The sequence below is a fragment of the Ambystoma mexicanum genome, chromosome 4q (assembly GCF_040938575.1).
Source record: "Ambystoma mexicanum isolate Mex_15411 chromosome 4q, UKY_AmexF1_1, whole genome shotgun sequence".
Taxonomy (NCBI): domain Eukaryota; kingdom Metazoa; phylum Chordata; class Amphibia; order Caudata; family Ambystomatidae; genus Ambystoma; species Ambystoma mexicanum.
Genome location: NC_090928.1, coordinates 705,870,030 through 705,897,270, shown reverse-complemented (window position 1 = coordinate 705,897,270; position 27,241 = coordinate 705,870,030).

The window sequence follows — 27,241 nt, the reverse complement described above, 5'->3', positions numbered from 1 at the left end:
GGCAAATGTGTCAACATTGGGGATGAATCTTGGTTAATATCTAACTAGCCCTAAAAAATACCCTTAATTCATTCTTGGTGGAAGGCTGAAGGATCAATTCAATCTCTTCCTCCTTTCAGTTCTTTCTTGCCAGTTCCTTGCAGAGAAGCCTAGGTATTTGACTCTAGCCTGTAGAGCTGACATCTTGTGGCGTTTACATTTAATCCAACTCAACATAGGGTCTGACCTACCAGGCAACAGTTGCACATGTGTCCCTCACACGACTACCTGTGGATCACTATATTAGTGATGTAAGTCACTGCTAATTCTAGATGTGGACTCATAGGAAATCCATGAGCTTCTGAAATGTGGTAGGTACCCTGTGAAACGAAAAGGGGGAAAACTGTGAACTGAAATAGTCCTTCAGGGGAGAAAATGTGATGATCATAATGCCAACAGCTGCCAATCGGAACTGTCTACACCCCTTTGTCTTTTGTATCAGCTCATCTAAGTTAGGCATAGGAAATTCCTCAAATTGAGCCTATTGGATTTTCTAAATCATTACTGAATGACTACCTCTTATCAGAATTCCCTATCAGGACAATGGAAGATGACCACCAAATGTGGGACTTTTACAGATTTGGTTTCTCTACACTTTTATAATGTGATGGCAGGCATTAGGCTATTAGTAGGACCTCAGATGCATGGACTTACATAGAGGGTATGGATGTGTTTGATCCTTGCAATTGCATGGGTTGTACATAGAAGACATCAGTGGGATGATTCAGGAAGTCTTTCTGGTCCATTTTATGAGTTTCAGGCAATTGTTATAGCAACAAAGGAACACAGGGGTGGCTGAGCTGCGATGTGACTCACCACATACAATATATATTTCAGCAACAAAGAAAAAAATCATTGGCTGAGATGGGAGGTGGCATGCAAAATAATATAAAGATTCCAGCTACAAAGGAACAGCATAAATATATATTATTTGGTGAGTCATTTCCCATCTCTGCCCCCATGTGTTCCTTTGTTGCTGAAATATATACATATTACTTGGCGAGTCACTTCCCAGCTAAGTAAATCCTGTGTTCCTTTGTTGCTGTGCAAGGGTACAAATGTAGGTCCAATCGGGTGCTGTGCTGTACAACAAAAGCCCCCAGGGATTTTAAGCTTGACCAAATACAACAGGGCAGCTAATTGCCCCCATATTAAAACCCCATTTTCCTCACCATTTCTGCTGCACACCTTCCTATCTTCTGTGACGCTCCTTGTCAGCACTGATTCGCCTTTGCCCCTGTGAGCCCTTCTGTCCATTACTGCATTCCCTTGGGCCCTGTGACCACACACTGATCACTCCAATGTTGTTACACATAGGTGTACATTCCGGCCTATGGTTTAATTAGCACACCAGTAACATTGCATGAAGTGGGAGATGCATATTGCAAAGCCATATATGTATGCAGTATGGATGTTGTCCCAAGGAACCAATCAACTGATTTCTTGATTCTGCCATCAGGGGACCATGGGGATAGTCCAGAGGAGGGAGATGAGGGTGATGGAGACAGATAACATGGTGGTGTACCCATGGAGGGAGCAGATAGTTCTGGACCTGACTTGAATGAAAAGACAGATGATCCACTGAACACAATCCAGCCCATAGCCATAAAGAGATGATGTCTCCACACCCACGGTGTCCAGGAAACCTCTTAGAAATCCACAGAAATTGTCACAGTGACTGAACTTGTCATGACTGACAGTGCCTACATATCATGGCTTTGGCCTCCACCATCAGAATCAGTGCCCTTAATCAGCTGTTTTCGGGCATGAGCACATTGCAACTGATGGCCATGTAGGGTAAAATCCAACACATGGCCACAATGTGGCAGACCTTCTCGGTTGCACAACCTGTTCGGTGCAGGCACAAACATTTGATTTGAAGACCCCAAATGCCCGCTCAGTGAGTTACGGGCATGGTTGTTGTCAGCATTTTCGCGGTGTTGTCTAGCCTTCTCCTACTCCTCCTGTCAATGTGCTGCTGAAGGGCGGAAGGGGTGCAGGCTGATGGGCTGTGTGTCAGGAGGGCATGAGGTGCAGGCTGATGATATGCCTGTAGTGGGGGTGGTGGCAGGCTCACAGGCTGCCAAAGTAGGAGGCCTTTGGGTTGGATGATATGCTGCCGGGGGAGGGGTCTGGAGGGCTGACTTTTGGATATCCTGCAGGGAGGTCACGAGAGCAGGGTGATCGTCTGCCTGTGAAGAGGCCTACAGGAAGGCTGTTGTGCTGACTGAATAGAGAGTGAGGGGCAGGCTGGTAGGCTGCCTGCAGGTAGGCCTGCGGGCTAGGCTGATGGGCTGCCTGCTGTTGTTGCTGCTTTGCAATCCACCCATGTAGCTGCACCCTTACCTTGCAAAGATGTTGCAAAATGCTTCTGCTCTATGTTGGTGGAAAAGAGAAGATGGTTTGATGCTGCATTGGATGTATTGATCCAACTGCCTAATTGCTGATTTAATCATGTTGTGGGTTGTTGGAGTTCATGTTGAGCTGATTTGGGCCACCTTTGTATAAGACCCCTTTTACAGCTCCAAACTGCACCTGCTTCTGAGGAGATGCAATTTGAAACTGTAAATATGGGTGGTGAATAAAGTAGTGTGGTGTTGCACTATCGCATGAGATGTTTTAGAGGTGATAATTTGAGAAGTAAAATGGAGGCATATAATTATAATTGTAATTATTATAATTATGTATAGAAAAGCACAATTGAAAGGCAGTGCAACGGCCTTGTTATTGCACTTTGTGAGGCGTAGTGCAGAGATTAAGGATTCCCTTTGTGTTTTGATGCAGAGAATAAAACCAGCCTTGTTTTATAAAAATATTAAATTTCATTCTGGGGGTCATGAACATAAGCACGTATGTGCTGTGGAAACCCTTACATGCAATCGTAAACCTTCAGAAACTGGGGTAGGAAAAGGGACGAGATAAACGATGCAACATTTTTTACTAATTTATTTTCCGTTCTGTCTCTTGAAAAAGTGAGCATTGTCTGCAAATACCCTTTGCACGTGGCTAATACAACATATCCTTTTTCCTGACTTTACAGAAGCAGATTCTGGATCCGCCTATGTTGCAAATCTGCACGTAGATCAACACGTTTTTCATTCAAACCTCCCCATATCATTGTACAAATATAAAATTCACACTGTAGAGCTTAGACAATATTTTCATACACAACCCAGTGTTTTCTTACAAGTGATGAACAAGTAACTCACTTAAATATTTGCCTGCAATTACTATTTCTTTCCCGCTGCTTTTTTATTGCAATCATTTGTAACTCTACTCTGAAGAATTGTACTTTAATGGGACAAGCGAAAAACTGTTTATGTTCTAGATGAATGGCATGTTTCATCTCTTTCTATTAAGGTACACATGCTTAATGGTTCCAATTATCGGGCAGGATATTATCTTGCAGAACCAGTACCTGGACAGGAACAGCTAACAGGCCCCCTTTCGGCATCTTATAAGTGTTTTTCTTAATTCACCCTTTCCTGTTGGGCCACACACGTTAATATACATGAACGCTAAAAAGACACATGCATTCCAGCTATCAAAGGACCACCGAAGTTGCAGCCATTGCGGGGCGAGCTTAACTCTTAAGGGTCTTCATGATAGTTGCCACCAATTTGATTTCAGACAGGCTGTAAAACCTCTTCCTCTCAAAGAGGTTGCATGGTACTGGTAGCAATGCCTTAGCCACCACTCTAAGAACATTCTAGCCCACGATTATGGGTCAGGTGTTAATAGTAAAGATACAAATCATTTGAAATGCAGACTCATTTTTACTAACTTCGAGATTATGGAGTCATCTGGTCTTCTGAGAATATTGCATGCAGGAAATAATGCATAATCAGACATTTGAACGCCAATTAGGAATTTCTCTAATTTTCACTTCTGCCCAAATGCTGAATGTAACTTTAACCAAGCAGAGGCACATGCAATAGTTTTAGTGTCGGTAATGGTTTGTTGCATTTTGCAATTCTAGCCAGGAATGCAGTATGTACATGATTTAATTTCAAATAAATGGAAGGAGTCGTCTCTCAACTGGTTATTGAGAGGTCTGAATCTGGGCATGCAAGACTGGTAAGATAGGGCAGGGAAACACGGTGAACAGGAAACCTTCTTTGCTGTTGCCCTTTGCTGGGTGCCCAGTGTGGCAGCCCTTTGGGTTGTCCCGTTACAGGATAGCTCCTAGGTCATGTGATCAGTGCAGCCAATCTGATGGTGTCTGGGACAGGTATGATGCTGTGAAGAAAATGGGATGGGAGCATATAATTGGACTAGATTGGCAGGGTGGTCTGAAATGCAGCCAGGGGTTTTGCTGAGCTAAGCTCCATAACTGGGTCTGTTGTTCGACTGAAAGGACTTGGCTCAAAATGAGAACTGTAATGATGTCTATCTATGGAAGATGTTTAGTTTTCTAAGGATTCATTTTACAGAAGATGTTCCTAATTTACTATTAACCCTAATGCAACAATCCAACCCCACAATCAGTAAAAAGATACATACTGTTTTAATATGTGTACTTTCTTTTATTTAAAATAGGAAATCAAGGTAATGAAGGAGGTGCTCTTACTTTCAATGCTGGGGACGAAACACACAATATTTAATATATGTACCGGCAGCTTGTCTGCAGGAAGCAATACACAGCTTGCTAATTGTTGTTTCATTCTAATTTGCACAAAAACAAAAATGAATTACTATTGTAGGCTATAGAATAAAATTGTCTACAATGTAGATCTAGAAGCCAACATTGCTTTTTTTTTAAAATTTAAAATGTTTTTTAAAAAAGTTGAACAAAGGGTATAACTAAAATTAGAACAAAAACAGTTCTGTCGTTTTCTCGGAAGGCATTGACAAGTAATTAGCATCAGAGATCAGAGAAAGATATTTGCTCTAAAATGTGGTTCTTTGATTCTTGGCTTAAAATTAATCTAAAATGTTGCAAGTTATCTGTGACAACTATTGGTTGCTAGTTTTGTCATATCTATTATTGGATACCTTTGTGATGTTGAATTGGTAGCAATCATTTTAACCAACTGGGTTCAGGAATATTCTTTCTTTTTTGAATGTAGGGACAGCAAAACCTACATTTCCCACCATTCTCAAGGAATCAGGTTCTACCTCACAACTACCCAGTTCCACATGTTTATCAGGGAATATATTTCAGTTACTTTATTAACCATGGCATACACTAATTAAAAATGGTTCTCATTTGAAAATCAATTGTGTGATCTCTAGAGCAGTCAGAGATCCCATATTACTGGAGAAAAGCCATATGATTGTGAAACTGCTCTGTGTTTGCATTTTAGTTAGTAATTGCAAAACACATATGCCTTCTATTATGTACCCTCTTTTAGTCATAACTTGTAAACATGGGTTCCCCAAAATATAACATACTTTTATTTGCTATCTGGGATTTGATTACTTCTTGGAACATTTGGCTATATGCTCTGGGTTGATTGTACTCACTTTTGGTTGCTCTTTCAAAGACCCAGGACAGATACAAACATCACCTGACTTCATGCAGTCAGTTAAGCTCTTCCTTTCAGTCTGTCCAAATGCTCCGAAAATCATTATCAGGCAATCTAGTTCTTGGGAAGTTCATCTGCATTCAGTCCATCTGGTAAAATCTTCATTAAAGAGATTCCTCATCATCTACTCCCAGTTGGAATCACAATCTGCTCCTCTCCTGTCAGATTTACTCTCTTTGTTCTGCTTTCCCCAAACTGTCACTTGATTCCATGTACTTGGGTTTAAATACCCAGCAAACTCCACCCATCTAACATTATTTCAAACACTAATTTTTGATTAGACAGAATCTTTGCTTTCATTGGCCCATTGAATTATTTTTGTAATGAGGGACCACGCTAGCTACGAGTAAGCTCTCTGCTTAGGAATACAGAAAAAAATAGGACTAACATATTCATGTGTTTTATAATTCCATATATGGGTTTGTGATGTTAATAGGACGGCCATTGTATAGAATAGACATTACATTTACACTACTACTTAGGTCTAAGGTTTAAAGGCACTGTTAAATGGAGGTATCAGGTGGATAACTCATTGTCATTGGAAAGGTTGAGTAATGCCATTATTAAATTCAGCTTTACTGAAGGAAATGGTGCACTTACACCTGCACTCAATATATACAACATGCACGCAATGACTTCTGCACTGTATCCACCAGAATTATGGTTGTTCACAAATTCTGAAAAAGTCAAAGGAGTAGACATTTGTTTTGAAAGAAAATCACGCACCCCAATCTCAATAATGCACATAGATGCCAATCAGAAAAATATTACAGATGAAATAGCACTCAGACTAATTTCATACCAGGCACACCTGTGGTCATCTCCATATTTGGGGATACCAAATAGCCTTAACTGACTTGCTGGGCAAACTAGTGTGCAATCACTAGCTTGGTGTAAACAAAGAAAAACATTCCTAGGACTTTTAGGCCTTGACAATCTTTGGCTCAATAAGAATAGAACATGCAACCAAGCGGCACCTGCCATATGAAAAGCACATATAATGGTGGTTAAGGAAATAACATTGGCTTTCTGCAAACAATTAGCTAATGCCATATTGGGAACAATATGTTACTTTGGTTATGAAGAGTACCTCAATCAGATTTCTGCCACTTGTTGATGCTCATAATACCTCAAATTTGATCAAGACAAGATACCGCTAGCTACACTGTAGCACAAATGGAATACATCAAGTGTGCCAGAAATGCCAAGAATGTCTGGCACATTTTCTTATGTTATATCCTAGCAGCAAGCATGTGAGAGCGATATCTTTTAAACCAATTTCACGGGACTTTAAGTGGCAGTGTTTATCAGAATCAATAAAGGTATATTGATTTTTTAAAATAGGAATTGTATATTGAGATTCACACGAATACTCTGAATTCAGAGTCACCATTTTTGTTATTGTCACAGCACACATAACAACCTCATTAAAAGGTTTGAATGCATTAATAATTTATACATTTACTATATCCTTTGAAAATGCATGTGTTCTGTGTTTTACCACTGAATCTCAATCTGTACTGTGTTACATCTAAACATGTATTTCTCCTGTTAAGTTTCAAAGTATTATTGTCTCTGCGCTCATTTTGCTATCCAATTTAGATATAATTACATTTGTGGCTTGCCCCTTGTGTGAACAGACCCTTCTGCTGCAGTAACATTTGTTGGAGGCCAGGGCTGTTTAATGGGACAGATACACTCTCATTACCTTGTGAATGTCGGAGGTGGGGTCTGTTTAAGCAGGGCTTCTTTCAAGTCATATCAAATGACTAGGCCCATATACATCTAACCCTTGAATATATAGGACCATGGAAACCCTGATCCTGGATTTCAATATCACTTGTTTTTGTCACATTTTCTGTTGCCGGGAAAGTTGAGACACAGTTCACAAATTAGGTTCACAGAATATACAGACATTTGCAATTTCAACTTTTCTTCACCTGTAGTAAGACTGTTACAATATGTTGTTCTGTTACTAAATATACTAGCCATCTCATGAAATTTGCAAACATTGATGGATACAGTGTCCTATAGGATACTAAAATGCCAGTTGCACTGTTTATTATGTTCTCTTTCACACGACAGCAAACATGCAGAAACTCATTATAAATTACATGTTTTCTTGTTCTTGTCACAGTATCTGTTTTACATTAATTACAATATATTTCAGTGTAAAGCCATTCTGAATTTGCATAATTTAATAGAAAGCATTACATTCAGTCAGATAATATTTTACAATACCAGGCTTGCATTGGCCATGCTCAACTATTGGCAATGTATGACCTTCGCTCTGGATAGTGTTTCATTCATACTAATAGGTCTGAACAGGTTTTCGTTTTCCGCACCCAAAAACAAACTTCACTTTTAACTAGTCTCTTAATCAACCACACCTATCCAAAATGACTTTGGTGAATACCTTTCTGAAAAAGTATTGAAAAAACAGAATGCAGTGAAGAAAAGGAAACCTTTACCCTGCCCCAGCACCTCAATGGATGATACAACTTCAGATTTTCAGGCCATTGTTGCCTTTCGTTTCAGGAAATCTCCCCCAGGAAATACAATCCTCAGTGCAACCCTGCATGTTTTTCAAAGCTTAGTAGACCCATGAGACCCAAACTTGAGAATCAAGGTGTAATGGTATATTAAGCAGATGTCCTAATCTGTTTCTTGTTGCTTAATCTTTAAAGATATGTATTTGAGAAGAGAACAGATGTCCATTTCTCTTGAATGTCCAGTGATGATATGAACCTGTTTTCCCAACACTAGGCTCTTTAAGACGATGTAGCAATACTTTGAGATGGATGGGATGCAGAATATACTCAAATATCAATAATCAGACTAACTCAGGAAATTGGCAAAGTACGTCTGTTTTAATATCAATTAATAAAAAATGCAGGTTATATAGCAAAAACTCATTATCATTGATGTCAATCCACCAGGCAAACTGTAAAAACCTACTTGGGAAAGTGATAGGCTTAAAGGGAACATCTAGGTATATGTTCCATACTTGTTCGGGAAAGTGATTAGATCTCTAACATCAGGGGGGGAAACTAAGCTCTCCTCCAGTGCAAGTCACTATGAACGTCATCAAATGCACAACATCCTATTGGTTATATAAACTATAGGGCTCTCAATTACGTGGCCCTCTAGAATTGGTTGCCACCATTGTACCCCTCTGTAATATTTCACACATGCTAGCAGCACGCAGGCTGGCACCCTGGTGCTGGTGGGCTGATCATACCATAGCTTCTCACATAATTAGCCTGCCATCTATCATCACTCTTGGTGTCTGCCAGTCAATTAGCCTTTGAACATGGCCTGGGAAATGTTATCTGTGCCTGAGAATAAAAGGGAGTATAGGTATACTTTGTCTTTTGGTTTCGATGTAGCTCAACTCAGTATCTATTTTCATCTGATTATGTGACTGGAGACAATGTTTCAGAGCTTTTCTGTATTTGAAATAATATTAAATGATGAACCTCTAATGTCTTCAATGTTCTTGCTCCTAACCTCAGACAGGAGTTTGTTCTTTTCACACGTTTTGTAGCTACTGCATGAACATCCAATGTCTCACAGTGGCCTTGACTTCCTTGTGCTGGGCCAGCCAAGTCTTTCTTGAATTCACCTCCGTCATTAAATAGTTTTCCAACTGTGCCACACTGAAAAAGCCTTTCTTTTGAAGGGTCCAGACTGTGCTTAAGTGTGTTGTGGAACATCCATAATTTATGCATTCCTATGCATATACGTTGGTGCATCGCTGCAATCTATTCACTACGTAGCCAGCCTTAAGAATACTCTGTCTGCTTGCGTTATTGCGTCTGTACAATTTTAAAATGACTTTGAATTTTATTCTTCGTTTCTGTAGCATGAGCATCTTCATCTCATGCCCAAAATGTTGCTCATCTTTAACACCTTCTCCTTAGATCTAATAGAATGTTTATGGTCTTCAGCTTCTTTTCTGTATGCATCAGCTCTGCTTCGCATGACATCACCAATCTTCTTTCTTGATCGTTTTCACACTTCCTCCGGGATTTCATTCAAATGACCATCATATTGTCATGAGTGTATAAATGGGTTCCTCAATAGGTACCTCATTTCCAGGATTCTTTTCGGTATAGGTATTTTCACTGGTACTGCACGTGTCTCACACTCTGGCTCCCAACATACAGGCAACATGGGGGCTTAGCTTTGAGTGGGGGTACTTGGCTCCACCTCTACAGATCCATACAGCGCAAGGCTTCAGTCTTGTTATTCAATTGTTGATGGGTCTTTCAAATTTGAAAATACTACCAAAGTCAACTGCTTCACAAATGGGGTTACACATCTGCTGTTTCAACTATCAAAGTTTGCAGACAAAATTCATCGCTCATGAAAGAGCTGTGATAGACTTTTGCCTCTGCATAGAAATGCAAAGAATATTCATACGTATATCACAGCAACTCAGACTCAACACAGATCCACTAAGAGATGTAGTGGATATGTGTGCAAGATCTTAAATCATTTGAACTAGCAAGAGGACCCTCAATTGCACATGTATTTGCTTCAAGCATGTATATATGGGGAAATATAAATGTAATCTATAAAACCATGTTTAACAAGACACTGTAATAAATACATGTGTGTGTGTGTATTGTTATGTACAAAGATTTCACTGTGTACCATTCCAGAAATGTTTATATACAGTGCACCAAAACATGTGGTGTGCATTTGGCAATAAAGATGTTTTTTTTATTTATTATGAAACCGAAAATAAATGACCACTTTGTCATTTGAATGCTTCTGATGTACAGAGCAGGGGGCTCAAGGAATAACTGAAATCATGGTCAGCATCTCTTGGTGAGAAATCATTTACTACAATCATGGTCAGCATCTCTTGGTGAGAAATAATTTACTACTGGAGGCATCGTTTGTAGGGAATGACCCGCACAAAAGAAACAATTCAAAACGGCTTCATATTGTAAGTTTAGGTGCGTGTTTCAGTGCACACTACATAAACAACATATTTTCTAGATGTATGCTGTAGCAGATGCAGATGCGGAGCAGCAACAAGAGTTACCGATAACATATTTCCAACTGGGAGTAGACTTTTGGTATGAGTCCTAATAGCCCTGGTGTAGGTGAGATACATGCCTTATACTGATGTATTACATTTTTTTAAGTTGCAGTTGAATAATCACTGCTTTTCTACAATAATTGTTTTTACTCAATTGAATAATCTCTAATTGGCATTTTGAAGGGTGTGAAATTAATTAGATGACCCAATATTCATTGTAAGTGATTGAGTTTTTTTGGTCCCAAAGGGTGTCCGGTTAAAGGTGCGATTACAAAAGGTTCGAATGCAATAGGTTCGGGTACATAGGACCGAAAACAAAAGGTTCGATTTTTTTTTTTCAAATTATGTATTTCTTTTTGGGTTTCCGTATAGGTAAAAAAAGTGTTTTTTACCACAAAAACAGGGATTGGGGTGGACCCTCTGCAAAAAAAAAGTTTTAAAAAAACAAAAAAAACATTTTCAAACCTTTTGTTTTCGGTCCTTTTGTTTCGAACCTATTGTATTTCGAAACTTTTCATTCGCACCTTTAACCTATAACGTCCCAAAGTACTCATGGTATTATTTATGTGCTTAAATAGCCATGTTATGTTAACAACTTACTACATACTGTGTAGGTGTAGGTCAATTTATGTTTAGATTATTCTCTGCACTTTTGAGTTATGCATGTTTGCATTGTCGCAAATACAATCAATTATTTTGAACCATTTTGTAATGGTTTTCAACAATGTTCTACTTATTGCAGTGTTGGTCTATCCATTGTCAGACTATCTCCTGTACTATAGATTCATGCATGTTTATTGTTTCAAATAGTTAAAATAAGATTATTGGTAATTGCTGTTTTCTTACCCCTTATAAAGATATTATTGGACTCTATAGTGTTACACTGTTTCATATGTTGGTATCCATCTAGGAGTGTGTGTGTGCGCGTGTGTGTGTGTGTGTGTGTGCCTGTGTGTGTCTGTGTGTGTGTCTGTGTGTGTGTGTGTGTGTGTATATATATATATTTATTTCCACATTGAAACAAAGTTGTTAGAGGGACTTTATGAGGTTATGCTGCTCTAAAAATCTTTTGAAATGATTTTTATGATAAGCTACACAACCATAGTTTGCACTAACCTTGTGCTGCTCAGACCACTAATGACATCACATATGAAATGACTAAGCTGTAACAATTGTAATGTAAATTGCTTACAACTGATTGTGTTTAGTGTTTTGAAACCAGCATATGAAGGGTTGCAAGTAGGACTCTTATCCATGTATCACAAATATACTTATTGAAACCGAAACTATCTACTGAAGGTCTTTTGATAATATAAGAACGTTAACATATATTAATATAGGCCATGGCTACAGCATTGATCATATAAGTAGACTGTTTTAGTATGGTATATTTGGCCAGTAGAATTATAAGTCCACAGCTATTTGAACCTTTTGTAATTTTAATCTTGGAGTCAAGAGCTAAGTATACAAGAATTACTAGACACATGTGTCAATATAGAGAGTTTAGTTTAGTTAAGGATATTTATTTATAGCACACCGTGCCTTTGGGCAACTAGGCGCTAGGCTTGCATGTTACAAGTACAGACAATTACAAAGTACACACAATGTAAGGAATATACAATATAGAAGCATGAAATATATAATATACACATAATATACAAAGAAGGTCAGTGAATGGATGCATTTATGATGTGTACATCTGGATCGTGGTGGGCTTTAGGCTATTGGTGGCTATCTTGCTCGTAGAGCCAGGCAAGTTATATCTTGATGCGTGATAAGACGGTTCTTCCCTAATGGAAAGGGGGAGAGCATTCCATTTTCTAGCCACTAAGACCGGGAAATTTGCTCCGCCTGCATGTTGTTGCCTGAATCTGGGTAAAATTAAACTGTGCCTTATAGTGGATCTAATGGGTCTTGATGAAGTGTGTTGAGAGATTGTGTTGGACAGGTAGATGGGGGCTTGATTGGATAGGATTTGTGAGTAAGAGACAAGGTTTTATAGGCTATTCTTTGGTTGATGTTGAGCCATTTTAGCGAACATCTAGTTTCTGAGATGTGGGGATTCTTGAGAATATTAATGGCTGCACGAATGGCATTGTTTTGCAGGAACTGCATTTTGTTAAGGTTATGTTTTGATGTGCTGAGGTAAAGTGCATTGCAGTAATCTAACTTAGAGAGTACTAGGGCTCTAGATAGTGTGATGCAATTGGCTGGAGAAAGATATGGTCGGCAAGCTGTAATAAGCTTACAAGTGTGGGTGGATGAGAAAGCTAGGGCATTGGTTTGTCTGGTTAGTGTTAATGCTGAGTCTTTATAAATCCCTAGTGTTTTCACCACCTTGGTGACTTTAATTAAGTTGCCATCAATAGTGAAGGAAGAGAATGAAGCATTCATAGTATTCAGGTTGGCTGGTGAACCCATAAGGAGCAGCTATGTCGTATCATCATTAAGGCAGGTCCATGCTTTGCCATCCAAGCTTGTATGATGGTGTACATTTTATTGAGATTCTTACTGTCTACAATGTAGTCGCTGGTAATTGGGATGAGTATCTGAGTGTCATCAGCATAATTATTGTAGATGGCACCCAGATGGTCACGCTTATCAAAAATGGGCTTGGTAAATACATTGTAGAAAGTGGGGGACACGCAGGAGTCTTGAGGCACGCCACAAGTGACGGGCATTGGTGAGGCGGAGGCAGACGGTGCAAAGACCCTCATAGATCTGTTGTTAAGGAAGGACTCAATCGAAGCATTGGCTTGGTCTGAGAAATTTTCAGCAGAGGATAAGTGATTGCATAAGATTTTGTGGTCTACCAAATCAAAAGCTGTTGATAGGTCTAGTAAGAGGAGCAAAGCTAGTTTACCTTTGTCTTTCAGAGTTTGGATTTGGGTCTTAAGGTCGATAAGTGCAGTTTCGGTTCCGTGTCTAGGTCTAAAACTGGATTGTCTCAAACCTAGAAGGTTGTTAGTTTCCAAGTATTGTTGTATCTGCAGGTATGCAGCGCGGTCAAGTATTTTTAGAAGAAATGGGACCGTCGTAGAGAGAGGGTTTTTTAAACAGCGGGAGAACCCAGGCATCTTTCAGGTTATTGGGAACTGTGCTAGATTTGAATGAGGCATTGATAACGGTTGTAATGAAGGGGACTAGTTCCTTGGCAGCTTCCTTAATGAGAGGGGCAGGACATGCATCACCTAGACAATTTGAAGGTTTAAGTTTCTGAATGATGGCTTCAACCTCTTTAATGGATAGTGGTGAGAAATTAAATTGGTGTTGAGAGCTCTTAGTAGATGACTGTAAATTCGGAGTGGAGTCAATGTTTGAGATGAGGTTTGAGAGATTAATTACTATTTTATTTTGTAGCATGGAGATTTTATCTTGGAGTGTGTTGTGTATATTAGTGCACCATTGGGAATCTTTAATGCAAGTGTCTGGAGGTGGAGCCGGTAATTCTAACTCCTTCAGTATATTGAAAAGTTCCTTAGTGTTGGACTCTGCTTTGGAGATGCGGTCATTAAAGTTGTCTTTCTTAGCTTGGATTATTGATATTTTGTAGTTGAAGAATGCTGTGTCAAAGTTGTCTTTATTTACTGCAGTTGGCAGGTTTTTCCATACTGACTCGGCTGGTCTTTTGATTTTCCTATGTGACTTCAGATGAGGAGTGTACCAGGTATTGAGGTGAGTATGTGGTTTGGATTTGCATAGTTTCATGGGTGCTAGTATGCTGATCGCTTTGAGGATGGTGTGATTGTATAAATTGACTAGCACTGTCGGGTCTAAAGATATTCTGGTAGGGTTAATGATCGGCTGTAGTAGAGGGATGAGTTTGTCATGGGTAAGATTGCGTTTGTTCCTAGACATCGTGGCTGGTGCTTGAGTCGTTTGTGGGGTGGAGGAGACAGTTTCATTAATGTTGAACCGGATGAGGTAATGGTCGGTCCAGGTGCAAGGGGTGCTAGAGAGGGTCTTGGTGTTACAATTGAGGTCAGCTATCCAATCAAGGATACAAACTTTGTTGTGAGCCGGAGTCAATACATGGTAGGAAAAGCCTAATTTGGACAAAGTGTCCTTCAGGGTGCAGGCTTTCTGATCATTAGGGTCAAGAAGGCCTAGATTAAGATCTCCCAAGGTGACGATTTGCGATTTGTTCTTAGTATTAGATGATAGTAGGAATGAGATGTCATTTTAAAATGAGGAGGTTAGACCTGGTGGGCGATAAACAAGATGCAGAGTAATGGTAGATGTGGGAGAAGTGGTTAGTTTGGCAGTTAAGCATTCAGCTGAGGGCATGGGAAGGTTGGTAATTTTTCTCAAGCCTAGAGAGGTTTTGTGTATGAATGCCAAGCCTCCTCCTTTTGAGATGCTGGCATCCCTATATTCATTGCTGATTGAGTAGTTGTCAAAAATGGCAAGGACCAGTGAGGGGCCTGAGGCTGTGTGCAGCTAAGTTTCCGTGATTGCAATAAAGTCAATGTCGTGTGTGGTTATTATATCTGCAATATCTAAAGCATGTGCCTGAAGGGATCTGTCAGTGATAAGGGCAGCTTTTACGCTTTTATAGGTGGTAAGGTGTTTTGCTTTATTTTGTTCGGAGGGTAGTTAGGTGATTCCAGGTTGGTTTCTGGGGCATTTGGGACTGTGGGGATGACTGAGGGGCTTTCTATGAGGACGTCTTGTACATTTAGTTTATGGTGATGATGTGTAAATCTAGAGCTAAGTCTATGGTTTCTGGGGATTGTGGGGCATGGCTGAGTGGGCATTGCAGTTAGTATGCTAACTTGGAGTGGTGTAACAGTGGTGGTAGCTGGGTGGATAATGGTGTGTAAGGATGTTGTATTGTTGGGAGGAAAGGCTATCAGTGGATGCAGAGCTTTGAGTGAGGTGTTAACACCAAATGGCCTTGTCTTGAGGGGCACAGTGAATTCATGGACATAGCATGGTGGTAAGAAGCAGGATGGTGATATCGAAGCTGATGATGGTAGGTTGGGTGATAATGTCAGTTGGACAGTGGGCACCATGCGGATGATGATGGAGTGTCTATGTTTCACAAGATGACAGGTTTGGGTGAATATTGATATTGGTAAGGAGCAATAGATTAGACAACTAAATAGGCTTATTAGAGTTGGGTAGTGTTTTTTCATGACTGTGCTAGCTGTGCGTTGACCGTAGTTAGGGCAGCGCAGAAGTAGCACTATGCAAATAATTCACTGGGTGGTTGCAGGGATTAAATCAGTACAATAAGCATCACAGGGTCTATGCAATGATAAATGTAGGGCTAATCAGGTCAGTACCTGTGGGAAGTGAGACAAGATGGACATTAAGATTGTATGAGTTAAGCGACAAGTGCAGTAAGTCTCAAGATCCTAATATGGCGCTCAGGCGTGGCACTGTGTGTTAGGTTGCATGTCCTAAGGGTGTGTCTCGGTTGCGGATGGTATGCTGGTAGCGGCGCACAGTTTTATTACATGGGCAGTGGGTGACTAAAGTATATCGAGGCGTCGCAATGAGCATCATATAAAGGGGACACAGGTCAATTCAATGGGCAGTGGGTGACCAGAATATGGCGAGGCATCACAATGACCAGCATATAAAAGGGGCACAGTACAATTCAATAGGCAGTGGGTGACCAGAATATGGCGTGGCGTCACAATGACTAGCATATAAAAGGGGCACAATACAATTCAATAGGCAGTGGGTGACCAGAATATGGCAAAGCGTACAATGAGCAGCATATAAAAGGGGCACAGTACAATTCAATAGGCAGTGGGTGACCAAAATATGGTGATGCGTCACAATGAGCAGCATATAAAAGGGGCACAGTACAATTCAAAAGGAAATAGGTGACCAAAATATAGCAAGGCATCACAGTGAGCAGCAAGTAAAAAAGGGCACAATTCAGTTCAATAGAATATGGGGAGGTGTTACAGTGAGCAGTACATAAACGGCTCACAATGTAGTAGAACAGTATGAAGCAGAATAGCATGTAATACGGTGTGTCACTTTGAACAATAGGAGCTATATTGGGTCTTAACTGTGCAGGCTAGAGTGATGGGGCAGAGCCCGTAGGGTCTGGAAGATATTAGTTGGCACTGCAAAACAGACAGGGTAATTCATAGAATTTCGCAGAAAAGTGTCGCAAGCGGCTCGCGCAGAGTGTCCGCCTGCGATTGTCTGCGCCAGGCACGTGCGCTAAAACCGATTTCCGCGCACAGCGTATTCATGGATTTTAGGCTCCCAAACCAGCCGTGGCGCAGAGCATAGCAGCGACCCTGCAGCAGCGCCAGTAACGCCCCCAAGAACGCCCTCGCGCAAGGAAAAGCCATCAAAATCGCAAAATCATCGCAAAGGGGTGCGCTAACCCTGGACCAGTTTACAGGGCTGCCAAACAAGGAACGCCAAGCGGGGAACGTGTATTTCAGTGGTTCGCGGGAAGTTCCACACGCGATTGTCCTGTGTACGTGTGCATCAGGGGTGCGCGGGAAGTTCCACACCAAAATCAGCAGGGTACGTGTATTACAGGGGTGCGCGGGAAGTTCCATACCAAAATCAGCAGGGTACGTGTATTTCAGGGGTGCGCGGGAAGTTCCACACGCGATTGGCCCCGTGCAAGCAGGGTACGTGTATTTCAGGGGTGCGCGGGAAGTGCCACACGCGATTTCATCAGGGTACGTGTATTTCAGGGGTGCGCGGGAAGTTCCACACGCGATTGGCCCAGTGCGAGCAGGGTACGTGTATTCCATGGGTGCGCGGGAAGTTCCACACGCGTTTTCAGCAGGGTACGTGTATTCCAGGGGTGCGCGGGAAGTTCCACACGCGATTTCAGCAGGGTACGTGTATTTCAGGGGTGCGCGGGAAGTTCCACACGCGATTGGCCCAGTGCGAGCAGGGTACGTGTATTCCATGGGTGCGCGGGAAGTTCCACACGCGATTTCAACAGGGTACGTGTATTTCAGGGGTGCGCGGGAAGTTCCACACGCGATTTCAGCAGGGTACGTGTATTTCAGGGGTGCGCGTGAAGTTCCACACGCGATTCCATCAGGGTACGTGTATTTCAGGGGTGCGCGGGAAGTCCCACACGCGATTGGGCCCGTGCGAGCAGGGTACGTGTATTTCAGGGGTGCGCGGGAAGTTCCACACGCGATTGGCCCCGTGCAAGCAGGCTACGTGTATTTCAGGGGTGCGCGGGAAGTTCCACACGCGATTTCATCAGGGTACGTGTATTTCAGGGGTGCGCGGGAAGTTCCACACGCGATTTCAACAGGGTACATGTATTTCAGGGGTGCGCGGGAAGTTCCACACGCGATTTCAGCAGGGTATGTGAATTTCAGGGGTTCTGGGGAGTACTACACGTGAATTGGCCGTGTGGGTCCTCCCAGGTGTACGCTCCACAACCTCCACGGCCCCTGCAGGCAGCCCACACCACGGGGGACTACCCTGCACCCCTGCTCTTGTCCCGCAGGCAGCCCATCCACCATGGGCATGCCCCCAGCCAACCCACATGTCACCTTGCACTACTGATCAACAATGCATGTCTCCCACCACCCCCACCCCCCAGCAGTGCAGGGGCAGCCTCCACCAGGCCTCCACCCCCCAGCCACCATGGGCATCCCCCACCAGGCCCCCACTCATGTCTCCCACCACCCCCACCCCCCAGCCACCATGGGCATCCCCCACCAGGCCACCACTCATGTCTCCCACCACCCCCACCCCCCAGCCACCATGGGCATCCCCCACCAGGCCCCCACTCATGTCTCCCACCACCCCCACCCCCAGCATCCAGGGGCACCCTCCACCAGGCCCCCACTCATGTCCAACTCATGTCTCCCACCACCCCCACCCCGCAGCAGTGCAGGGGCACCCTCCACCAGGCCCCCACCCATGTCTCCCACCACCCCCACCCCCCAGCAGTGTGGGGCACCCTCCACCAGGCCCCCACCCATGTCTCCCACCACCCCCACCCCCCAGCCACCATGGGCATCCCCCACCAGGCCCCCACTCATGTCTCCCACCACCCCCACCCCCCAGCCACCATGGGCATCCCCCACCAGGCCCCCACTCATGTCTCCCACCACCCCCACCCCCCAGCCACCATGGGCATCCCCCACCAGGCCCTCACTCATGTCTCCCACCACCCCCACCCCCCAGCCACCATGGCCATCCCCCACCAGGCCCCCACTCATGTCAGCCACCGACCCCCACCCCCCAGCCACCATGGGCAGCCCCCACCAGGCCCCCACTCATGTCTCCCAGCACCCCACCCCCCAGCAGTGCAGGGGCAGCCCCCACCAGGCCCCCACTCATGTCTCCCACCCACCCCCACCCCCAGCCACCATGGGCAGCTCCCACCAGGCCCCCACTCATGTCTCCCACCCACCCCCACCCCCCAGCCACCAGGGGCAGCACCACCAGGCCCCCACTCATGTCTCCCACCACCCCCACCCCCCCAGCAGTGTGGGGCACCCTCCACCAGGCCCCCAATCATGGCCCCTATCACCCCCACCCCCCAGCAGTGCAGGGGCAGCACCACCAGGCCCCCACTCATGTCCCCCTGCACCCCCACCCCCCAGCATCCAGGGGCACCCTCCACCAGGCCCCCACTCATGTCCAACTCATGTCTCCCACTACCCCCACCCCCCAGCAGTGCAGGGGCACCCTCCACCAGGCCCCCACCCATGTCTCCCACCACCCCCACCCCCCAGCAGTGTGGGGCACCCTCCACCAGGCCCCCACCCATGTCTCCCACCACCCCCAACCCCCAGCCACCATGGGCATCCCCCACCAGGCCCCCACTCATGTCTCCCACCACCCCCACCCCCCAGCCACCATGGGCAGCCCCCACCAGGCCCCCACTCATGTCTCCCACCACCCCCACCCCCCAGCATCCAGGGGCATCCCCCACCAGGCCCCCACTCATGTCCAACTCATGTCTCCCACCACCCCCACCCCCCCAGAAGTGTGGGGCACCCTCCACCAGGCCCCCACCCATGTCTCCCACCACCCCCACCTCCCCCAGCAGTGTGGGGCACCGTCCACCAGGCCCTCACCCATGTCTCCCACCACCCCCACCCCCCAGCAATGCAGGGGCAGCACCACCAGGCCCCCACTCATGTCCCCCTGCACCCCCACCCCCCAGCCACCATGGGCAGCCTCCACCAGGTCCTCACAATCCCCAATCATGTGCGTTATGGTCAGCCTCCACAGCCAAAAAGCCCTACCAAGTAACCCATTCACCCACATGGAAATGGAAATTACATGTTACACCCCCAATGTTCATAAAGCTAATGAACCCATGTCCGTCACACACAATGGTTGTAATTGAATGGGAAAACACCCAACATGACATGCATGAAACCAATGAGATGATACCACACAGTGAAGTATGAAAACAAAATTGTATTAAAAAAAAATTAGAATGCAAAAGAAATGAAACAAACTACAATGGCAATGAAAAAAAGATAAGCTGCATGTCCGTTTAAAAAAATAAAAACACCAAATCCTAATCCAAAAAAATGTTGTCCAAAGTCAAATGAAAAATAAAATCAATCCAATGAAGAACTATGTACAAAACATCCAAGGGTCCATGAGCCCAACTGAACAAAGGAAACCTACAAGAAACCCTAACTAAAATGCAACTATATACAAAAAGTGGAGCAGTGTCCGTCGACTCCAAATCATAAGAACAAACAAAGGAAACCTAAAACTAAAGAACTATATACAAAGGCGGCGGGCAAGTCCAGCGGCTCACTCCGTGGTGTTCCGGGCGAGGGCATCATCGAACTCCTGTTCGATGTCCCGGAGTCGGTCCTGTTCCATGGCCCCGAGGGTCTGCAGGGACGACGCTGTGTCCTCCTCCAACCCCCTGCGGATTGCCTCGAGGCACTCGGCCCGCCTCAGGGCCCTCCGCATGGAGTTCTCCGCCCTGACAATTGTGAGCCGCGCCTCTTCCGCCCGCCGCCGCTCCGCATCTATGGCGTGGCCCAACCGCTGCCACACGGAAGACACTCTCTGTCCTGGGTCCTCCTGCCCTCCAGCCGATGCCTGCCCCTCCGATGTCGAAGGCCCCGAGCCTTCATGGCTCCCACCATGTTGCTGCTGCGGCTCTGCCTCTGCCCGTGCACTGCCTCCTGCTGCCTGCACATCCTCCGCCGGCTGGGGTGCAGTTGTAGATGTGGCCACCCCTGCTGGACGTCCGACTCACGACTGTGGCAGGGATGCCTCCTCCACCAGCCTGGCCGCACCGTCAGAGGCAGCACCACAGGGCACCCAGGTGACTGATGGGTGGGAAGATGGCACAGAGGACGACTGGCGCGTAGGGGGTCCAGTTGAGGAGGGGGTCGGAGCAAGCCCAATCAGACGGAGGAATCCGGCCTGGGTGACCTGTCCCAGCAGGCTGACGTGGTCAACGAGCCATTCGAGATGACGTGCAGTCTCTCCATGAAAAGACTGCAGGTCACCTCGCATGGCCCGTTGACGCAACGCCACACCAGCCAGGACATGCTCAACCCGGACCTGGATAGCCACGTCCGCAGGCAGAGGAAGGCCAGTTGACGTCAGCTCATCCCCTGCCTGAAAACGGGTCTGGACGTAGGCATCCCTGCTGGTGCAAGATGATGCAGGGACAGGATCGGGGACAGGATTGCAAACAGGCACTTCAGCGGCGGCCTGTGCTGCCTCCTGTCCCTGGTCCTGCACTGCACCACTAGCACCAGTGGGATCCCCACCTCCAGACCCCGTCTCTGGTGCTTGCACGGCCTCCTCCTCCACCAAACCCCCCACCAACCTGGATGACTCCGTGCCATCTTCCCCTGTTGGGCCCTGTGGGGTCCCAGCTGCCCCTTCTGCTGCCGAGGAGTCCAACTCCAACCTCTGCCTCTTGGACCTCCCCCCAGCAGCTGCAGCCTGGGACGCGGCACCGGACTCCTCACTCACGTCACAGGGGCGCTTGCGCTTGAGGGGCCTTCTGTCCAATGAAAATGCGTATGCGTGCAGATGCGCTTACGCGCTAAGGGCCTTTCCTCGAATTACACGCTGACGTGCAGACTTTTCACGTGCCAAATCACTCCGTATCAAGCTGGCCACGCGTATGCACACGGAAGACCACGCTCCTGCCCAGAAGGCCGAACTACTGCCCCCCAGAGCCCCGAGCATGCTCCCACCTGCCATCTGCTGCTGCCTGACTGCCTGCTGCCCACGTGCACTGCCATTTGCTGCCTGCACATCAGCCAGGGGTGCTGTTGCTGTGACCACCCCTGCTGGAACCGAAGACTCCCGACTGGGATTCCATCGCTCCACAGCCCAGCCCCAGGACCCAGGGGCGCCGGGGCCACTTGTCGGAAGAACAGATGAGGGTCCCGGAACGCATATCCCCAGCGCTCCACGTCCAGGTCCTAGAGAAGCAGACCCGTCTGGAGTCGAGCGGTGAGTGTACATGCATCCTGATTGTGAGCAGTGCGTGTGGTGATTATTCGGTAGTGTGCAGGTTGCACATCTGTTTGCATGGGGTCGAGTATGGGCGGGGGTGTACAGGGCCGTGGGGCTGACACATGCGAGGGCTGTAATGTGTGAGACATGGATGGTGCTTGTGTGTGTAGGCTTGCATGCCAAATGCAGTTGTGTGGGCACACATGTTTGGATGAATGTGTATGTAAGTAGACATGTCCGTGATGTCACGCATGTATGTTGTTTTCGGCTGCATGTATCAGCACTGTGTACATGTGCATGTGTGTGTATTTGACAAGGGTGCAACAGTGATGCAACATGGATGCATGTGACAGCGGTAGGTGGAATCCTGATTAGCAGATGTGACATGGATGTTCGTCTGAACAGTGCGACACTTAGCAGAGGTGTACACATGCATGCAAGTGTGGTGGTGTGTGTACATGTGTGGTGCACTTCCTGTGTTGCATGTGATGTCTGGCTCACCTTTGGTTGCTCATGCTGTTGTATGTGTATGGATGGTGGTGGCAGTTGCGATATGGCTGTGGTATGGCTCATGTGTGCGAGTTGTAATGACATGTGTGTTGGGGATTGTGATGACATGTCTGAGGTTTGCCAATGCCACTCATGTGCAACTGTCATGTGTGTATGTGTCCATTGTACAGTGCCCTGATGTCTGTGTTTTGTTTCTCCCTGTCTGCAGCGTCAACTGATGAAGAGGGCGGAGAAGGTGCTGTGGAGCACAGCGGCGGGGATCCCACCGCCAGCCGGAGACGCAAGGCTCGGCTCCCCTCCCGTGTTGTCATTTCGTCGGGGAGTGAGGAGTCCGGTGCCACGTCCCAGGCCGCAGCTGCCGGGGGGAGGTCCAAGAGGCGGAGGTTGGAGTTGGACTCCTCGGCAGCAGAAGGGGCAGCTGGGACCCCACAGGGCCCAACAGGGGAAGATGGCACGGAGTCAACCAGGTTGGTGGGGGGTTTGGTGGAGGAGGAGGCCGTGCAAGCACCAGAGACGGGTTCTGGAGGTGGGGATCCCACTGGTGCTAGTGGTGCAGTGCAGGACCAGGGACAGGAGGCAGCACAGGCCGCCGCGGAGGTGCCTGTGTGCAATCCTGTCCCCGATCCTGTCCCTGCATCATCTTGCACCAGCAGGGATGCCTACGTCCAGACCCGTTTTCAGGCAGGGGATGAGCTGACGTCAACTGGCCTTCCTCTGCCTGCGGACGTCGCTATCCAGGTCCGGGTTGAGCCTCTCCTGGCTGGTGTGGCGTTGCGTCAACGTGCCATGCGAGGTGACCTGCAGTCTTTTCATGGAGAGACTGGACGTCATCTCGAATGGCTCGTTGACCACGTCAGCCTGCTGGGACAGGTCACCCAGGCCGGATTCCTCCGTCTGATGGGGCTTGCTCCGACCCCCTCCTCAACTGGACCCCCTACGCGCCAGACATCCTCTGTGCCATCTTCCCACCCATCAGTCACCTGGGTGCCCTGTGGTGCTGCCTCTGACGGTGCGGCCAGGCTGGTGGAGGAGGCATCCCTGCCACAGTCGGGAGTCGGACGTCCAGCAGGGGTGGCCACATCTACAACTGCACCCCAGCCGGCAGAGGATGTGCAGGCAGCAGGAGGCAGTGCACGGGCAGAGGCAGAGTAGCAGCAGCAACATGGTGGGAGCCATGAAGGCTCGGGGCCTTCGACATCGGAGGGGCAGGCATCGGCCGGAGGGCAGGAGGACCCAGGACAGAGAGTGTCTTCCGTGTGGCAGCGGTTGGGCCACGCCATAGATGCGGAGCGGCGGCGGGCGGAAGAGGCGCGGCTCACAATGGTCAGGGCGGAGAACTCCATGCGGAGGGCCCTGAGGCGGGCCGAGTGCCTCGAGGCAATCCGCAGGGGGTTGGAGGAGGACACGGCGGTGTCCCTGCGGACCCTCGGGCCATGGAACAGGACCGCCTCCGGGACATCGAACAGGAGTTCAATGATGCCCTGGCCCGGAACACCACGGAGTGAGCCGCTGGACTTGCCCGCCGCCTTTGTATATAGTTCTTTAGTTTTAGGTTTCCTTTGTTTGTTCTTATGATTTGGAGTCGACGGACACTGCTCCACTTTTTGTATATAGTTGCATTTTAGTTAGGGTTTTTTGTAGGTTTCCTTTGTTCAGTTGGGCTCATGGACCCTTGGATGTTTTGTACATAGTTCTTCATTGGATTGATTTTATTTTTCATTTGACTTTGGACAACATTTTTTTGGATTAGGATTTGGTGTTTTTATTTTTCTAAACGGACATGCAGCTTATCTTTTTTTCATTGCCATTGTAGTTTGTTTCATTTCTTTTGCATTCTAATTTTTTTTTAATACAATTTTGTTTTCATACTTCACTGTGTGGTATCATCTCATTGGTTTCATGCATGTCATGTTGGGTGTTTTCCCATTCAATTACAACCATTGTGTGTGACGGACATGGGTTCATTAGCTTTATGAACATTGGGGGTGTAACATGTAATTTCCATTTCCATGTGGGTGAATGGGTTACTTGGTAGGGCTTTTTGGCTGTGGAGGCTGACCATAACGCACATGATTGGGGATTGTGAGGACCTGGTGGAGGCTGCCCATGGTGGCTGGGGGGTGGGGGTGCAGGGGGACATGAGTGGGGGCCTGGTGGTGCTGCCCCTGCACTGCTGGGGGGTGGGGGTGGTGGGAGACATGAGTGGGGGCCTGGTGGAGGGTGCCCCACACTGCTGGGGGGGTGGGAGTGGTGGGAGACATGGGTGGGGGCCTGGTGGAGGGTGCCCCACAATGCTGGGGGGGTGGGGCTGGTAGGAGACATGAGTTGGACATGAGTGGGGGCCTGGTGGGGGATGCCCCTGGATGCTGGGGGGTGGGGGTGGTGGGAGACATGAGTGGGGGCCTGGTGGGGGCTGCCCATGGTGGCTGGGGGGTGGGGGTGGTGGGAGACATGAGTGGGGGCGGTGGGAGACATGAGTGGGGGCCTGGTGGAGGCTGCCCCTGCACTGCTGGGGGGTGGGGGTGCTGGGAGACATGAGTGGGGGCCTGGTGGGGGCTGCCCATGGTGGCTGGGGGGTGGGGGTGGGTGGGAGACATGAGTTGGACATGAGTGGGGCCTGGTGGTGCTGCCCCTGCACTGCTGGGGGGTGTGGGTGCTGGGAGACATGGGTGGGGGCCTGGTGGAGGGTGCCCCTGCTCTGCTGGGGGGTGGGGGTGGTGGGAGACATGAGTTGGACATGAGTGGGGGCCTGGTGGAGGGGGCCCCTGGATGCTGGGGGGTGGGGGTGATAGGGGCCATGAGTGGGGGCCTGGTGGAGGGTGCCCCTGGATGGTGGGGGGTGGGGGTGCTGGGAGACATGGGTGGGGGCCTGGTGGAGGGTGCCCCTGCACTGCTGGGGGGTGGGGGTGGTGGGAGACATGAGTTGGACATGAGTGGGGGCCTGGTGGAGGGTGCCCCACACTGCTGGGGGGGTGGGGGTGGTGGGAGACATGAGTGGGGGCCTGGTGGGGGATGCCCATGGTGGCTGGGGGGTGGGGGTGGTGGGAGACATGGTGGGGGCCTGGTGGAGGGTGCCCCTGCACTGCTGGGGGGTGGGGGTGGTGGGAGACATGAGTTGGACATGAGTGGGGGCCTGGTGGTGCTGCCCCTGCACTGCTGGGGGGTGGGGGTGATAGGGGCCATGAGTGGGGGCCTGGTGGAGGGTGCCCCACACTGCTGGGGGGTGGGGGTGGTGGGAGACATGAGTTGGACATGAGTGGGGGCCTGGTGGTGCTGCCCCTGCACTGCTGGGGGGTGGGGGTTATAGGGGCCATGAGTGGGGGCCTGTTGGAGGGTGCCCCTGGATGCTGGGGGTGATAGGGGCCATGAGTGGGGGCCTGGTGGAGGGTGCCCCACACTGCTGGGGGGGTGGGGGTGGTGGGAGACATGAGTGGGGGCCTGGTGGTGCTGCCCTGGTGGCTGGGGGGTGGGGGTGGGTGGGAGACATGAGTGGGGGCCTGGTGGGGGCTGCCCCTGCACTGCTGGGGGGTGGGGGTGCTGGGAGACATGAGTGGGGGCCTGGTGGGGGCTGCCCATGGTGGCTGGGGGGTGGGGGTGGGTGGGAGACATGAGTTGGACATGAGTGGGGGCCTGGTGGTGCTGCCCCTGCACTGCTGGGGGGTGTGGGTGCTGGGAGACATGGGTGGGGGCCTGGTGGAGGGTGCCCCTGCACTGCTGGGGGGTGGGGGTGGTGGGAGACATGAGTTGGACATGAGTGGGGGCCTGGTGGAGGGTGCCCCTGGATGCTGGGGGGTGGGGGTGATAGGGGCCATGAGTGGGGGCCTGGTGGAGGGTGCCCCTGGATGCTGGGGGGTGGGGGTGCTGGGAGACATGGGTGGGGGCCTGGTGGAGGGTGCCCCTGCACTGCTGGGGGGTGGGGGTGGTGGGAGACATGAGTTGGACATGAGTGGGGGCCTGGTGGAGGGTGCCCCACACTGCTGGGGGGTGGGGGTGGTGGGAGACATGAGTGGGGGCCTGGTGGGGGATGCCCATAGTGGCTGGGGGGTGGGGTGGTGGGAGACATGGGTGGGGGCCTGGTGGAGGGTGCCCCTGCACTGCTGGGGGGTGGGGGGGGTGGGATACATGAGTTGGACATGAGTGGGGGCCTGGTGGTGCTGCCCCTGCACTGCTGGGGGGTGGGGGTGATAGGGGCCATGAGTGGGGGCCTGGTGGAGGGTGCCCCACACTGCTGGGGGATGGGGGTGGTGGGAGACATGAGTGGGGGCCTGGTGGAGGGTGCCCCTGGATGCTGGGGGGTGGGGGTGATAGGGGCCATGAGTGGGGGCCTGGTGGAGGGTGCCCCACACTGCTGGGGGGTGGGGGTGCTGGGTGACATGAGCAGGTGTGCATGGTAGTCCCCTGTGGTGTCGGCTGCCAGCAGGGGCCGTGGAGGGTGTACAGGGAATACCTGGGAGCACACAGCCAAATCGCGTGTAGAATTTCCCGCGTACCCCTGAAATACACGTACCCAGCCAAATCGCGTGTGGAAATTCCCGCGCACGTACCCGGCCAAATCGCGTGTGGGACTTCCCGCGCACCCCTGAGATCCACGTACCCTTCCAAATCGCGTGTGAGACTTCCCTTGCACCCCTGAGATCCACGTACCCAGCCAAATCGCCTGTCGAAAATCCCGCGCACGTACCCGGCCAAATTG